General features: G+C 38.9%; 1 protein-coding gene across 1 annotated transcript in view; it reads left to right on the forward strand.

Moving 5' to 3' along the window:
- The first annotated feature begins 610 nt into the window (after positions 1-610).
- AKAP6 (A-kinase anchoring protein 6) overlaps positions 611-13,155 on the forward strand; it is a 538,624-nt gene continuing 526,079 nt past the window's right edge. Inside the window, exon 1 of the mRNA XM_012468645.3 lies at positions 611-799. The gene's annotated coding sequence lies outside the window, so the exon portion shown is untranslated. The remainder of the gene's footprint in view (positions 800-13,155) is intronic.

The following is a 13,155-nucleotide window of genomic DNA, read 5'->3' on the forward strand; positions in this document are numbered from 1 at the left end:
GGGTCACTAGAAGTTGAGGGGGATATGGTATGCCCCTCTAGATTCCAAACTTTCCTTTGCTGCCTATCTTATAGCCAGGTGAAAGCTGAGATTACTTTGTATGAGAAGGTTCTGTGGGTTGGTGTTCATCAGGGAAAATGATCAGGACAGACTTTGTTGGCCAAGGGTTTGCCCATGTTTTGAGAATTAAAACTCATTTACTTGAGAGTGAGAGTCACTTGGTCAGCTGTTTATATTCCATTTTTAAATATTTTTGTGCTCGCTGTTTTTTTCTTTTGGTGTTTGACAGATGAGCAAAAATTCTTTTTAATAACTTTAAAAAAGCTATCCCAGTGCTGACCAGGAAGGAAAAAGTGATCAAATTGTCTAAAAAGGAAACATTATACATTTGAGTTTTTATTTGCTTAGTACTAATTCTATTTTCTCCTCCCACCTTTTTTTCTAAATGTGTAACAACAAAGAGGGAGATAATTTTTATTTTTTTCCAAAATGCTTTCAGGGAAATCCCTTTTAAACCTATGGATTTTAGTCCAATGAGGAATCCTCTTCCTTTGGTCTAAATTTTGCATATCGTCTGTTTCTTACAGGGCTTCCGTATTGTCTCAGCCTCCACTGGAAATGCAGCAAGGATTCCTAGCACATCCCAGTTGCCATAGCAACAGCAGTCTTTCCCATAATGAGCTGCATCATCTGAACTGATGTCACAGCATCATGCAGCAGGTCAAACAAGGCATCTCCTAGTATTGCATCCTACAGATGTGCTGTAAACATCAAAAGAAGACGGTGGGATCAGGAAATGGTGAGTGTTAAATGTCTGGGCCTTAATTGCACGGCTGTTTTGTTGGTTAGTCGGTGTCTGCTAAGGCGGAGATTGGGGGATGTTGTCTCTGCTTAAAATGGACTGGGGAAAGAAGGGCTGTTTTACCTAAAACTGTTTTTCAGGCTGCCGGGTTAAGACAAAGGCCTATAAGAGTCATATAGGAATTAAAATATGTAGAATTATTCTTGCTCCAGCTCTGTCTGTATTTTTAAGTGTTCTTACAGAATTTTTCATAAGCATAAGATGATTTTCAATTGCAAAACCCCAAATAAGCTTTAAAGGAGTAGTTAACAGTATTTAAGGATTGTAAAAATATAGATTTCTTTTTGGGAGGCACAGCTAATTGGCCCCCTCTTTGCTCTTGTGAGTTATGAAATATTCAGTGATTTGCAGTATGAAATTCAGTATTTACCTCGGTTGGGTTTCAGGTTCTTCATGGCAAGGAACAAATGCTGAATAAGCATTTGACATAACCCTGATGTGAAAGGGGATCTCTTGCATATTCAAGACAGAATTTATTAAAAGCATAAAGACCAAAACCAAATGAAATTATTTGAGCCTTTTGATTTATATGGTAGTTCTTCAACCCATGTCCTTCACAGTTAGTTGAAAGACTGCCACATATTTTTCCATCTCTAGCTAGTCTCTGAAATAGCTGGAGTTGTTTGCAGGCTGACTTGTAACTGAGAAAGGAACAAGTCTCCTTTCTGCGGCAGTTGCAGTGAAGGGTAACCCTGGGGAGAGCCTCTGAAGTGACAGTGGTGTTGCCATGCCTTGCTTAACTTTAACAAAAATCTGGTATGATGAATAAATATCAGGGTCCTCAGTGGTTGTAGGGAATACAGATCTCTGGACTCAGTCATAACCTCAACTCAATTCCGAAACTCTAGATAAACATGTATCATTTTCATTTCAACTCCTAGCTCTGTTTCTAGGCGTCTTCACTATTATTATTTTTTTCTAAAAAATGTGGTCTGACAGTGTCAGATAAGGAGCAGTATGTTGCCTTTTGTTTTGGGAAATGAAATGGATTTCCCCGGTGCAGCTGATTGCTACTAGGGGAGAGAAAGGAGGAGGCACATGTCAGTTCAATTGATCAATATGTCCACTTAGAATCAGGGAGTGGTCTGGTGGCTTAGTGCTGCCAAATTGATAGTTTTTACTCAAAAAGTCTTACAGGAAAGAATGGCAACCATTGAATTCCTCTTCTTTTAGTCTGTTTATTGAGGCTAAAGAAGAAAAGCAATACCTTTAGCTAGCTTGGAGTGATTTTTTGTTTTTCACAGAGTTGAGCATATTAGGCACCAGCCAGAGGAAAGGCCTCAGATTTTAATTTGTTTGTTTATACCACATCACGCACATGCTTGCTACCCTCAGTCCTTTAAGCTTAGGTTTCTCACATGCAGCTGTATAAGATGGGAGAGGTCAGCTCAGCCTGGCTTTATCACAAGCACTTAGGAGCATGAATTGTTCATTGCCTGCTTTTTTATGTCATATAATGTGAGCAGAAAGCTCTGCTGGGACTGCTGGGTATGAACGCATCTAAGTCAGAAGCTCAAAGGTGACAGGGAAGAGTGCTAGATGGTGATGGGGGAAGGGAAAATATCTTGTAGCTAGATTATAAATCTGGAGAAAATAACTTAGTGCCTTTTAGAATTCTCTTAAATTATTATTTCTGAAGAAAAGCAGTGAAGAAAGACTTGTTTAGTAACATGAATTTCTAGGAGTAAAAAAAGCAAAAGGCAGCATTTTAATGAGTTTTCTATTTGCTTAATTCTTGTCTCTTTTGTGTAAAGTGCTCTCAGCTGCTTCATCATGGGTGATTTGTTCAATTACTGGAAGTTACAAAAGCTAGATTCCTTAAGGGCAGTGTTAGAAAAAGTGGAGTCATGCTTTGAGGGTGGGGAAGGGCGCTGGTGGGTGTGGACTGACGCAGTTATCTAGTGGAACATCCTCCCAGTTCAGACAAGCCTGCAATTTCTCCCGTCCGCAAATGTTCAAAATGCAATTACAGTTCTCCAACTTTATGCTTTTGTGCTCTTTTTGCTCCAGGAGAACAAAGCCCTGGTAATGGGAGCTATCATCCTAATGCTCTGTGTCTTCGTTTCTTTGCAGAGGGCCACAGCCTGCACTGCTCTCTGATTAGTTGCATGTCTTAATTACTGGCTAAGGCTATTTCAGTTGTCTTAGTTTTAATATATCCCCAAGGGGTGGATGGGGTGTGTGTGTGTGTGTGTGTGTGTGTGTGTGTGTGTGTGTAGGGGAAGGGAGAGATTTCTCTATGGCCGTATATATTGGTGTCTCACTGAAACTTTCTACAATGTAAAGAATTACGTTTCACAGTAATGATAGATCAAGACCATGTTTATTGGACCAAGTTTAGGCCATGGAAGCCTCACAAGAAGTTAATGTCCTCTATACTTTTGATTATGGCTTTTATAAATAAGTCACAAAATTACAAAGAAATCAGTTCTTTGTCGGTAACTAGGCCACAGTGGAGGGGATGATAAAAATAATAATCATAATAACAATCATAGCTATCATTTATTCAGTTCTTACTGTGTATCAGGTACTTAATTAAGTTTTGTGTATATCTTATTTGGCCCTTATTATTATGAAGTAGAGAGTAATAATCTTACTTTATAGAATTTGGTGGTATTATTCACATTTTGCAAAAATCAGTCCTTAGCCAGGAGAATAAATTTGGCTAAGGTTATGTAGTGAATAAGTGATTGGGCCAGGATTCCAAACCGACACAATCTGGCCATTCAGCACACATGCTTACCCATGGTCATCTCAGTTTTATGACATCTTAACTGTGTGTACCATACAGACCAGTCATCTATATTCTATCATATGTACCCCACCCCTCCTCATTCTAATTGAAAAATCAGATTTCACATGTAGAATGAAATCTCATTTGCAACACTAAGATTGATTTCACTGTAAGGATGAGCATGAATCTTGATCAGATGTGAATATTTACTTTGTACCTAAAGATTTAAGTAATGAAGACTTGATGCTTAGACCTTTGCCATTACCCTTGCTTGACATAAGTTTGTAGCAGGATCTCTGTATGAAAAATGTTATATCAGTAAGTGTGGGCATGATGGATTTGAACTCAAAGCAGGTCTTTACCCGAGTCAGTAATGATTCAACTCTGTTATATACCTGTCTTACCAGCTGTATTTGTGGTGCTTTGTTAACTTTAAGGTGTTTGTATGCCCAGGCAACACCAGGGCATACGAACAGAACAGAAGCAGAAACTTCTCTCACAGTCTGGAAGGTGTAATCTGAATATATCTTTTGGGTTAAGAAGATAAATAGAGGATTTACTTTGCTGAATTTATCAGTGGCTGAAACCAAACTCTGTCTACTCTGACAAAGTACAAGAATGGCAGTCTTGTATAATATCCTGGAAGCTTTGTGTTTGAGAAGAGTTGATATAGTCATTTCTGTATCATTTTGCTCATCCCCAGCTATCCACGCCCAGTGTCATTACTGGGCTCTAAGGGCTGTTCTTTGTTTGAGTGTGAGGCTAATGCACACACTGACAGCATGTTGATATTGATTCCAGTATGGTGAATACTTAGAAATATTATTCCACCGGGCTCATTAGCCTTTTCTAGGTTCCAGGAAGAAGTTAACCTTTGTCCTAACCTACTGCAAAGCAGCCCAAGCTTGTGTCTGCATGAGGTACAGGAATGAGAGGCTGATCAGAAAGCATCACAACTGCTAGGTGCAATGACTACAGGAGTTAGGTTCCAATTAGGAAACAAAATAGCCAGTGGAATTGAGGGAAGTTCGTGGTCCTCCTACATGTCTCTGATTCTTTTTTTCTATTTACAATCCTAGAACCCATGAAAGGCAATTTGTTTTGATCTCATGGATTCAATTCAATTCAATAAATATTTATTGAATATCTCCTATATGCCAGACATTGTCAGAGAATCTATAGCAATGAGCAAGACAGATGCAAATCGCTTCCAAGACTACATTCTAGAGGGGAAGGCAAAAATGGGTAAATTTGTAAAATAATTTATTCCCTCTAATACTGCAATACTATTTCTTTTTACTGTTTATCCCTCATGCTATTAGATAAGCCCATTATCAGTGCATATTTGTATAGGTGCATATACATATATGGTTTATATATCGAGGTAAACATACTGCATTAAATAACAACTTTTTAAATTTTTTTTTTAATCTAGGTTTTATTTTTATTTTTATTTATTTATTTTTTTATTGTATTTTAGGTTTTGGGGTACATGTGAAAATCATGCAAGGTTGTTGCATAGGTGCATACGTGGCAGTGTGATTTGCTGCCTTCCTCCTCTTCACCTATATCTGGCATTTCTCCCCATGCTATCCCTTGCCAACTCCCCACCCCCCCATCCCCCCCACTCCCCCCGCAACAGACCCCCATGTATAGTGCTCCCCTCCCTGTGTCCATGTGTTCTCATTGTTCAACACCCACCTATGAGTGAGAACATGCGGTGTTTGATTTTGTGTTCTTGTGTCAGTTTGCTGAGAATGATGGTTTCCAGGTTCATCCATGTCCCTACAAAGGACGCAAACTTATCGTTTTTGATGGCTGCATAATATTCCATGGTGTATATGTGCCACATTTTTCCTGTCCGGTCTATCATCGATGGGCATTTGGGTTGGTTTCAGGTCTTTGCTCTTGTAAACTGTGCTGCTATGAACATTCATGTGCATGTGTCCTTTTAGTAGAACGATTTATAATCCTTTGGATATATACCCAGTAATGGGATTGCTGGGTCAAATGGAATTTCTATTTCTAGGTCCTTGAGGAATCGCCACACTGTTTTCCACAATGGTTGAACTAATTTACACTCCCACCAACAGTGTAAAAGTGTTCCTTTTTCTCCAACTTTTTAAATTTTTACTTGGGTTTGGATTCTAATCTTTCTGGATGTGGACAAGTCCAAAAAGGCAATTACCATTTTTTGGGTATAAGCTATTTTGAGAAATATAATTAGTCAAATAGTGCATGTCTGTCTCATTTGACAAACCTGACATATGAAAATATGAAATGTGTATGGCAGACCAGTTAAGGAGACATATTTTCATTCTTCTTTCTTTTTAAAAATATATTTTATTTCACTTTACGTTCTGGGGTACATGTACAGAACATGCAGGATTGTTGCATAGGTACCTACATGGCAATGTAGTTTGCTGCCTCCATCCCTGTCATCTGTATCTGGCATTTCTCTCCATGTTATCCCTCCCCAACTCCCTACCCTCCCACTGTCCCTCCCCTAGTCTCCACCAACAGACCCCAGTGTGTGATGCTCCCCTCCCTGTGTCCATGTGTTCTCATTTTTCAACACCTACCTATGAGTGAGAACATGTGGTGTTTGCTTTTCTGTTCTTTTGTCAGTTTGCTGAGAATGATGGTTTCCAGATTCATCCATGTCCCTACAAAGGACACAAATTCATCGTTTTTTAAGACTGTGTAGTATTTCATGGTGTATATGTGCCACATTTTATTTGCCTAGTCTATCATCAATGGGCATTTGAGTTGGTTCCAGGTCCTTGCTATTGTAAACAGTGCCACAATGAACATACGTGTACATGTGTCTTTATAATAGAACAATTTATAATCCTTTGGATATATACCCAGTAATGGGATTGCTGAGTCAAATGGAATTTCTCTTTCTAGATCCTTGAGGAATCGCCACACTGTCTTCCACAATGGTTGAACTAATTTACACTCCCACCAACAGTGTAAAAGTGTTCCTATTTCTCCACATCCTCTCCAGCATCTGTCTCCAGATTTTTTAATGATTGCCATTCTAACTGGCGTGACATGGTATCTCAATGTGGTTTTGATTTGCATTTCTCTAATGACCAGTGATGATGAGCACCTTTTCATATGTTTGTTGGCCTCATATATGTCTTCTTTTGAGAAGTGTCTGTTAATAGCCTTCGCTTGCATTTGAATGTTTTTTTTTCCTTGTAAATCTGTTTTAGTTCTTCGTAGATTCTGGATCTGGATATTTGCCCTTTGTCAGATGGGTAGATTGCAAAACTTTTTTCCCATTCTGTTGGTTCCTGGTTCACTCTAATGATTGTTTCTTTTGCTGTGCAGAAGCTCTGGAATTTAATTAGGTCCCATTTGTCTATTCTGGCTTTTGTTGCCAATGCTTTTGGTGTTTTAGTCATGAATTCCTTGCCTATGCCTATGTCCTGAATGGTTTTGCCTGGGTTTCCTTCTAGGGTTTTTATGGTGTTAGGTCTTATGCTTAAGTCTTTAATCCATCTGGAGTTAATTTTAGTGTAATGTGTCAGGAAGGGGTCCAGTTTCTGCTTTCTGCACAAGACTAGCCAGTTTTCCCAACACCATTTATGAAACAGGGAATCCTTTCCCCATTGCTTGTTTTGTCAGGTTTGTCAAAGGTCAGATGGTTTTAGATGTGTGGCGTTGCCTCCGAGGCCTCTGTTCTGGTCCATTGGTCTCTATCTCTGTTTTGGTACCAGTACCATGCTGTTTTGATTACTGTAGCCTTGTAGTATAGTTTGCAGTCAGGTAGCGTGATGCCTCTAGCTTTGTTCTTTTTGCTTAGAATTGACTTGGCTATACAGGCTCTCTCTAAACTTCTCCATATGAAGTTTAAGGTGTTTTTATCCAGTTCTGTGAAGAGGGTTATATGTCGCTTGATGGGGATAGCATTGAATCTATAAATTACTTTGGGCTGTATGGCCATTTTCACAATATTGATTCTTCCTAACCATGAGTATGGAATGTTTTTCCATCTGTTTGTGTCCTCTCTTATTTCGTTGAGCAGTGATTTGTAGTTCTCCTTGAAGAGATCCTTTACATCCTTTGTTAGTTGTATTCCTAGGTATTTTATTCTCTTTGTAGCAATTGTGAATGGCAGTCTGTTCTTGATTTGGCTCTCTTTAAGTCTGTTATAGGTGTATAGGAATGCTTGTGATTTCTGCACATTGATTTTGTATCCTGAGACTTTGCTGAAGTTGCTTATCAGTTTCAGGAGATTTTGGACTGAGATGATGGAGTCTTCTAAATATACAGTCATGTCATCTGCAAATAGACACAATTTGACTTCCACCTTTCCTAATTGAATACCCTTTATTTCTTTTTCTTGCCTGATTGCTCTGGCTAGAACTTCCTGTACTATATTGAATAGGAGTGGTGAGAGAGGTCATCCTTGTCTAGTGCCAGATTTCAAAAGGAATGCTTCCAGTTCTTGCCCATTCAGTATGATATTGGCTGTTGGTTTGTCATAAATAGCTTTTATTATTTTGAGATACGTTCCATCGATAACTAGTTTATTGAGAGTTTTCAGCATAAAGGGCTGTTGAATTTTGTCAAAGGCCTTCTCTGCAGCTATTGAGATAATCATGTGGTTTTTGTCTTTGGCTGTTTATGTGGTGAATTACGTTTATAGACTTTTGTATGTTTAACCAGCCTTGCATCCCTGAGATGAAGCCTACTTGATCATGAGGGATAAGCTTTTTGATGTGCTGTTGCAATTGGTTTGCCAGTATTTTATTGAAGATTTTTGCGTCTCTGTTCATCATGGATATTCACCTGAAGTTTTCTTTTCTTGTTGAGTCTCTGCCAGGTTTTGGTATCAGGATGATGTTGGTCTCATAAAATGATTTGGGAAGGATTCCCTCTTTTTGGATAGCTTGGAATAGTTTCAGAAGGAGTGGTACCAGCTCCTCTTTGTATGTCTGGTAGAATTCAGCTGTGAACCCATCTGGACCTGGGCTTTTTTTGGTTGGTAGACTATTAATTGCTGCCTCAACTTCAGCCCTTGTTATTTGTCTATTCAGGGTTTTGACTTCTTCCTGGTTTAGTCTTGAGAGGGTGCACGTGTCCAGGAATTTATCTGTTTCTTCCAGGTGTACTGGTTTATGTGCATAGACTTGTTGTAATCTCTGATGGTAGTTTGTATTTCTGTGGAATCTGTGGTGTTATCCCCTTTATCATTTTTTATTGCAACTATTTGATTCTTCTCCCTTTTCTTTTTTATTAATCTGGCTAGTGGTCTGTCTATTTTGTTGATCTTAAAAAAAACAAGCTCCTTGGATTTATTGATTTTTTGAGTGTCTATCTCCTTCAGTTCTGCTCTGATCTTAGTTATTTCTTGTTTTCTGCTAGCTTTTGAGTTTTTTTATCTTGCTCCTCTAGCTCTTTCAATTTTGATGATAGGGTGTTGATGTTAGATCTTTCCTTCCTTCTCATGTGGGCATTTATTGCTATAAATTTTCCTCTAGACACAGCTTTAAATGTGTCCCAGAGATTCTGGTATGTTGTGTCTTCGTTCTTGTTCATTTCAACAAACATCTTTATTTCTGCCTTCATTTCATTGTTTATCCAGTCAACATCCAAGAGCCAGTTGTTCAGTTTCCATGAAGTTGTATGGTTCTGAGTGACTTTCTTAATCCTGAGTTCTAATTTGATTGCACTGTGGTCTGAGAGACTGTTATGACTTCTGTTCTTTTGCATTTGCTGAGGAGTTATTTACTTCCAATTATGTGGTCAGTTTTAGAGTAGGTATGATGTGGTGCTGAGAAGAATGTATATTCTGTGGATTTGGGATGGAGAGTTCTGTAAATGTCTATTAGTTTTGCTTGGTCCAAATCTGAGTTCAAGTCCTGGATATCCTTGTTAATTTTCTGTCTCGTTCATCTAATATTGACAGTGGAGTGTTAAAGTTTCCCACTATTATTTTGTGGGAGCCTAATTCTCTTTGTAGGTCATTAAGAACTTGCTTTATGTATCCGGGTGCTCCTGTATTGGGTGCATATATATTTAGGATCGTTAGCTCTTCTTGTCGCATTGATCCTTTTACCATTATGTAATGCCCTTCTTTGTCTCTTTTGATATTTGTTGGCTTAAAGTCTGTTTTATTAGAGACTAGGATTGCAACTCCTGCTTTTTTTTTTTTTTTCTCTCCATTTTCTTTTTTTTTTTTTTTTTTTTTTTTTTTTATATTTATTTATTGCGTTTTAGGTTTTGGGGTACATGTGAAAAACATGCAAGGTTGTTGCATAGGTGCATACGTGGCAGTGTGATTTGCTGCCTTCCTCCCCTTCACCCATATCTGGGATTTCTCCCCATGCTATCCCTCCCCAATTCCCCACCCCCCCGCTGTCCCCCCCACTCCCCCACAACAGACCCCCATGTATAGTGCTCCCCTCCCTGTGTCCATGTGTTCTCCTTGTTCAACACCCGCCTATGAGTGAGAACATGTGGTGTTTGATTTTGTGTTCTTGTGTCAGTTTGCTGAGAATGATGGTTTCCAGGTTCATCCATGTCCCTACAAAGGACGCGAACTCCTCGTTTTTAATGGCTGCATAATATTCCATGGTGTATATGTGCCACATTTTTCCTGTCCAGTCTATCATGGATGGGCATTTGGGTTGGTTCCAGGTCTTTGCTATTGTAAACTGTGCTGCTATGAACATTCGTGTGCATGTGTCCTTATAGTAGAACGATTTATAATCCTTTGGATATATGCCCAGTAATGGGATTGCTGGGTCAAATGGAATTTCTATTTCTAGGTCCTTGAGGAATCGCCACACTGTTTTCCACAATGGTTGAACTAATTTACACTCCCACCAACAGTGTAAAAGTGTTCCTATTTCTCCACATCCTCTCCAGCATCTGTTGTCTCCAGATTTTTTAATGATTGCCATTCTAACTGGTGTGAGATGGTATCTCAATGTGGTTTTGATTTGCATTTCTCTAATGACCAGTGATGATGAGCATTTTTTCATATGCTTGTTGGCCTCATGTATGTCTTCTTTTGTAAAGTATCTGTTCATATCCTTCGCCCACTTTTGAATGGGCTTGTTTGTTTTTTTCTTGTAAATCTTTTTTAGCTCATTGTAAATTCTGGATATCAGCCCTTTGTCAGATGGGTAGGCTGCAAAAATTTTTTCCCATTCTGTTGGTTGCCGATTCACTCTATTGACTGTTTCTTTTGCTGTGCAGAAGCTGTGGAGTTTGATTAGGTCCCATTTGTCTATTTTGGCTTTTGTTGCCAATGCTTTTGGTGTTTTGGTCATGAAGTCCTTGCCTACGCCTATGTCCTGAATGGTTTTGCCTAGGTTTCCTTCTAGTGATTTTATGGTGTTAGGTCTTATGTTTAAGTCTTTAATCCATCTGGAGTCAATTTTAGTGTAAGGTGTCAGGAAGGGGTCCAGTTTCTGCTTTCTGCATATGGCTAGCCAGTTTTCCCAACACCACTTATTGAACAGGGAATCCTTTCCCCATTGCTTGTTTTTATCGGGTTTGTCAAAGATCGGGTGGTTGTAGATATGTTGTGTTGCCTCCGACGCCTCTGTTCTGTTCCATTGGTCTATATCTCTGTTTTGGTACCAGTACCATGCTGTTTTGATTACTGTAGCCTTGTAGTAGAGTTTGATGTCTGGTAGTGTGATGCCTCCTGCTTTGTTCTTTTTGCTTAGAATTGACTTGGCTATGCGGGCTCTCTTTTGGTTCCATATGAAGTTTAAGGTGGTTTTTTCCAGTTCTGTGAAGAAGGTCATTGGTAGCTTGATGGGGATAGCATTGAATCTGTATATTACTTTGGGCAGTATGGCCATTTTCACGATATTAATTCTTCCTAACCATGAACATGGAATGTTTCTCCATCTGTTTGTGTCCTCTCTTATTTCGTTGAGCAGTGATTTGTAGTTCTCCTTGAAGAGGTCCTTTACGTTCCTTGTTAGTTGTATTCCTAGGTATTTTATTCTCTTTGTAGCAATTGTGAATGGCAGTTCGTTCTTGATTTGGCTCTCTTTAAGTCTGTTATTGGTGTATAGGAATGCTTGTGATTTTTGCACATTGATTTTGTATCCTGAGACTTTGCTGAAGTTGCTTATCAGTTTCAGGAGCTTTTGGGCTGAGATGAGGGGGTCTTCAAGATATACAATCATGTCGTCTGCAAATAAAGACAATTTGACTTCCTCCTTTCCTAATTGAATACCCTTTATTTCTTTTTCTTGCCTGATTGCTCTGGCTAGAACTTCCAGTACTATATTGAATAGGAGTGGTGAGAGAGGGCATCCTTGTCTAGTGCCAGATTTCAAAGGGAATGCTTCCAGTTTTTGCCCGTTCAGTATGATATTGGCTGTCGGTTTGTCGTAAATAGCTTTTATTATTTTGAGATACGTTCCATCGATACCTAGTTTATTGAGGGTTTTTAGCATAAAGGGCTGTTGAATTTTGTCGAAGGCCTTCTCTGCATCTATTGAGATAATCATGTGGTTTTTGTCTTTGGTTCTGTTTATGTGGTGAATTACATTTATAGACTTGCGTATATTGAACCAGCCTTGCATCCCCGGGATGAATCCTACTTGATCATGGTGGATAAGCTTTTTGATGTGCTGTTGTAATCGGCTTGCCATTATTTTATTGAAGATTTTTGCATCTATGTTCATCATGGATATTGGCCTGTAGTTTTCTTTTCTTGTTGAGTCTCTGCCAGGTTTTGGTATTAGGATGATGTTGGTCTCATAAAATGATTTGGGGAGGATTCCCTCTATTTGGATTATTTGGAATAGTTTCAGTAGGAATGGTACCAGTTCCTCTTTGTATGTCTGGTAGAATTCGGCTGTGAACCCATCTGGACCTGGGCTTTTTTTGGGTGGTAGGCTCTTAATTGCTGCCTCGACTTCAGACCTTGTTATTGGTCTATTCAGGGTTTCGACTTCTTCCTGGTTTAGACTTGGGAGGAGGCAGCTGTCCAGGAATTTATCCATTTCCTCCAGGTTTTCTAATTTATGTGCATAGAGTTGTTTGTAATAATCTCTGATGATGGTTTGAATTTCTGTGGAATCTGTGGTGATATCCCCTTTGTCATTTTTTATTGCATCTATTTGATTATTCTCTCTTTTCTTTTTTATTAGTCTGGCTAGTGGTCTGTCTATTTTGTTGATCTTTTCAAAAAACCAGCTCCTGGATTTATTGATTTTTTGAAGGGTTTTTCGTGTCTCTATCTCCTTCAATTCTGCTTTGATCTTAGTTATTTCTTGTCTTCTGCTAGGTTTTGAGTTTTTTTGATCTTGCTCCTCTAGCTCTTTCAATTTTGACGATAGGGTGTCAATTTTAGATCTCTCCTTTCTTCTCATGTGGGCACTTATTGCTATATATTTTCCTCTAGAGACTGCTTTAAATGTGTCCCAGAGATTCTGGTATGTGGTGTCTTCATTCTCGTTGGTTTCGAAGAACGTCTTTATTTCTGCCTTCATTTCATTGTTTATCCAGTCAACATTCAGGAGAAAGTTGTTCATTTTCCATGAGGCTGTGCGGTTCTGGGTTGGTTTCTGAA

The sequence above is a fragment of the Aotus nancymaae genome, unplaced genomic scaffold (genome assembly GCF_030222135.1).
Source record: "Aotus nancymaae isolate 86718 unplaced genomic scaffold, 86718_ANA_hifiasm-v0.15.2.pri h1tg000062l, whole genome shotgun sequence".
Taxonomy (NCBI): Eukaryota; Metazoa; Chordata; class Mammalia; order Primates; family Aotidae; genus Aotus; species Aotus nancymaae.